Here is a 4,625-nt window from a genome sequence, read left to right on the forward strand (position 1 = left end):
CGCCCAGGCTGGAGTGCAGTGGCCGGATCTCAGCTCACTGCAAGCTCCGCCTCCCAGGTTCACGCCATTCTCCTGCCTCAGCCTCCCAAGTAGCTGGGACTACAGGCGCCCGCCGTCTCGCCTGGCTAGGTTTTTTTTTTTGTATTTTTTAGTAGAGACGGGGTTTCACCGTGTTAGCCAGGATGGTCTCGATCTCCTGACCTTGTGATCCGCCCGTCTCGGCCTCCCAAAGTGCTGGGATTACAGGCTTGAGCCACCGTGCCCGGCCTCTTTTTATTTATTAATCTTAAAAAAATATTTAAAGGACTCCCATTTTTCTTCAGTTAATAATGTAAAAACAAAAAATACTGCATTGACATAGTTGCATTCCTAGGACAGTTATTTAAGGATGGACTCAGTGGCTGGTGTCATTGAGTACAAAAGTGTCTTGAACTTGGTGGAGTTTATATTAAAAAGTAAAGTTTATATTTTTATTTTTATTATTTAATTCCATTTCTCCATGAACTTTTTGAGGTCCCCTCTTAGACTTGTCAAAGCAGATTAAATTATGCACCTAAAATCTTTGCATTTGACCATGTGTAAATTACATCTCAAAAAAGTTGATTTTTTAAGATAACATTTTTTACATGTAAGAGAAACTAAAAGAATCACAAAGAAAATGGAAAAATTACTCATAATTTCATCTCCCACAGATAATGATTTAAATTTTGATGTATGTATATTTTTATACTCACTCTTTCCATAAATTTCTTATATAGCATTTTGTGGCCTTTTTATTTTAAACTTTAGCAATGGTAAAAGTGTTTTGTGTAAAATGTTTTATTCCAGTATTTTTTAAATGATTACATAGTGTAAATACAGCTAGATTAAACATTCACACAGATGTACAAAAATATTAAATATAGCAATGAACCTCAAAAAGATTTTTTATTTTTATTGCAAATCTCTTTTTATTGTTGAGCTTTCATGTTTACTGAGGATTAAGCTTTAAATTTTGCCAATTAAAAATATCACTATCCTGCTGTTTAAAGCACTCATATCAGAGTAATTTCTCTGTCTCAGGGTTTCATCTCGCTGCTCTTAAATTCTCCAATGATAATAGTCTTATGGCATTACATGGGGGAAAATGGGCCTTTTGATGTATTTTCAGGTCCTCACAGTATTCACTAGAGTAGAGCTTAGCCTAACTGGTCACTGGTTGTTCTTCACCAGAATCTGGTATTAGGGACAGCTAGTGCCATCAGGCCTTTTGAGAGTCACGCCATGACCAACTGCCGGGGACTGTAGATCTTGCCCTTGGATCCTCTTTGTTACTCTTTTATTTTCTCTATAATCAAGATTCTGGACATTGGTACAAAATATATTAAACCCTACCTACATGAGTTGAAAGTGTAGGTACTAATTTTAAGAGAGAATTTTTTGAAACTCAAAGCAATGATTTCTCCTATTTGTTTTCTTTCCAGAGGTCTTAAGCTCAACCAGAAGGCCTGGCAGTAATGGAGGAAGGGCTTCAGGGGCAAAAACAACCAAGAAGAGAAAATGCATTCAATCAAATGTCAAAACGGCACCTGGTTTCAATAATATTCTATTGTGCATATGTACAAAATGTGTTTAACCTACTTCCTATTGCTGTACATTTATGTCATTAGCATTTTTTAACTATTATTATTTTAAATCCTAAAAGGGAATTTTGAAAAGACAAGCAATCAGGGCTTACACAGAGGAGGTACAAAGGTACAGGTAGAAGAAAGCCCCTACCACTGCTCTACCTTCTTTTTCCTTCAGATGACTCAATATTCTGACTCTGGAGCCTTTGGTTTGCTTCACAATTAAGAATTCAGGGCAGAAATGTGTTTATCCATATTCCATCACAAGCTCTCTAACAAGTTTATCAGTGCTCCTGATATCGTGCCCACTTCCTCAGATACAGTGCCTGAAATATCTTGGCAGCTTAAGTCAGCAGTTCTCTATCTAGAAAAAAAAAAAAATAGATCTTCTATCCAAAATGACTTACTATTTTTAATAAACTAAATGCTAAGCATAGACTTCATAGGCATTTTTAAAGGCATTTCAGGCATTTACACTTCCTCTTATTAAACATCTAATATCTATTGAACACACTTTTTCCCCTAATCACCACACCTAATCCCTCTCCAAGTCTTGTAAGCTCTGCTTCCAAACTCCCTATCAAATCTTGTCCACTGCTCATCATATCTAGTCCCTTTATGTAGTGTCAGCCACAACCATTTCTTCCCTGAACTTTGCAAAGCCTGAAAACAGCATCTATTCTTAGCCCCTGCAACTTTCACATAGCAACTAATAATCTTCTAAAAATAAAGTAGATGATGTCCCTCTTCTGTGTCAACCTGCAGTGTATCCTGAATAAGATCCAATTTACCAAGGTCTGTAAGGCAATGAGTGGCCTGGCTTCTGCCTACCTCACTTTATCTCTTATTTTCTTTGCGCAAAGCAAGGGTTCCTTGCTTTTCCTTAAACACTGCATGTTCTGTCCCGCCTCTGGGACTTCATACTTGCTTTCCTCTCTTCTCAATCCCCTGTGGTCAACACAGACTCCTTCCCATCCTCAGGTCTCAAATTGTTACTACAGTTTGGACCCCAGGTTCTTTGGCTCTGGCATAAGTAGAAATGAACACCAAGTCAACCAATTTTTTTTCTCTGGCAATGTTGCATAGGTATTTGTGGCTCAAATACACAAGGGAATAGCTTATGGGAAAGAAATCCGGCTACCAGCTCCCCAGGGGGCTCGGTTCTTGTCATTTCAAGAAAAGTGCGGCTGGAAAAAGAATGCAATCCAAACATGTTTAGGCAGGGTATTTCCTGTGCTTGTGCAGTGGGGTATCACGCTCTAACATGCATCACAGGACCAGAAAGTGGCAGATGAGCCCTGCCTTGGCCTGAGATTATAGTACTACAATGAGTTTACAATGAGGAAAGTCAGTGAAAGGTTAGCACTGGAGTCTGTCTTGTCTTCAGGAAGCTGGATCTGGTGAGGTTCTTATCAGGAATGCCACAGTCTTGCTTCAGCAACCGTGGAAAGAGTCACTGAAAGTGCTAGATGGTTATGTTCTTCCTTTTATGGCCAGAAATCCAAGCTGGTCAGCTAAGCTAGGTAGACGTCCCCTTTCCCGATAATGTGATTTGGGTCAGCTTGTTAAGGGAGGCCAAAAAGTAGCGGAGGAATGTAAGAGCCATCAGGACCTTGGTTACCCTGTCACTTGCCTGCCAAGACTGAGTCTCTTCCTTGCACTGTCTCAAAATCAAAGGTCACCTTCTCAGAGAGGGCTTTTGTCATTAACCTAATCATAGGCTCCCTAAGAAACCGTCTTATCTCCTTCACGTTGATCCTAAGTTATTTTTGTTGGTTTTGTTGTTTATTGTTTTACATCTGTTTCCAAGAGATTTTTAAGGTCTCTGAGGAAATAAACTTTTACTTATTCACTCCTGTATCCCTAATGCCTACCCAGAGCTGACACATTAAGGTCCTTAGTAAATACGTGGTGAACGAATGTATGAACCACTTGATTGTGATGATTCACAAGGTGTTGTATTACTTACCTTGCGCCCCTTGACCAGCAGCATCAGCATCACCAGGGAACATATTAGAAATATAGCTCTTGAACCCCACCTCTCTCAGATGTACTAAATCAGAAATCCTGGTAGGGTCCAGCCATCTGTGTTTTAACAAGCCCTCCAGTCACAATTAGCTTTTCTATCTTCCCCATTTACAGATAAAGAATCTAAGTAAGTTTGAGTAATTGCCCATGTCAAAAAGTCATAGACCTAGGCTGCGACTCTGATTTCCTAGACCTTAGCCACTGAACCATGGTTCCCTAGGGGACCAAATAATTTAAATATCAATAGAATGAGATTTTTGCCTTCAGGATCAGTGCACTGTGTGAAATACTTGAATCAATAATTGTAGAATTGTGTGAAAATGGCTATTATCTGAGTTAGGTTCAAAATTGTATGGGGGAGGCAGGACAGGGAAACTCTGCCTGGAGTGATGAGAGAAAGCTTAAAAACCAAGTTTCATTTTATGCATGTCTTTCCTAATAGATGAGGACGAGTTAAACAGAAAAGGAACTGAATATGTAATTCCAGCTACCTTAAAGTGGGGTTTGAGGTGAACTGGGGAGAGTGATAGGAGAATTTTGAAAGACCACAGGAGTGGCCAGCCTCTGAGTGCCCCTAAACTATATCAGTCAGCTCAGGCTGCCATAACAAAATACCATAGAGCAGGTGGCTGAAACAACAGACATTTATCTTCCCACAGTTTCGGAGGCTGAGAAGTTGAAGATCAAAGTGCTGGCTGATTCAGTTTCTCAGGAGGGCTCTCTTCCTGGCTTGCAGATGGCTGCCTCCTCACTGTGTCCCCACATGGCCTTTCCTCAGTGCACGCACATGGAGATGGAAAGACAGAAAGACCTCTCTCTCTTCTTATAAAGGCCACCTGTCCTATTGCATTAGGACAGCCCCCGCCCCATACAACCTCATTTAACCTTAATTATCTCCTAAAAATCATATCTCCAAATACCATCACACTGGGGGCTAGGGCTCCAACATATAAATTTGGTGGAGGGACACAATTCAGATCATAACATTCC

The sequence above is a fragment of the Theropithecus gelada genome, chromosome 14 (genome assembly GCF_003255815.1).
Source record: "Theropithecus gelada isolate Dixy chromosome 14, Tgel_1.0, whole genome shotgun sequence".
NCBI lineage: Eukaryota > Metazoa > Chordata > Mammalia > Primates > Cercopithecidae > Theropithecus > Theropithecus gelada.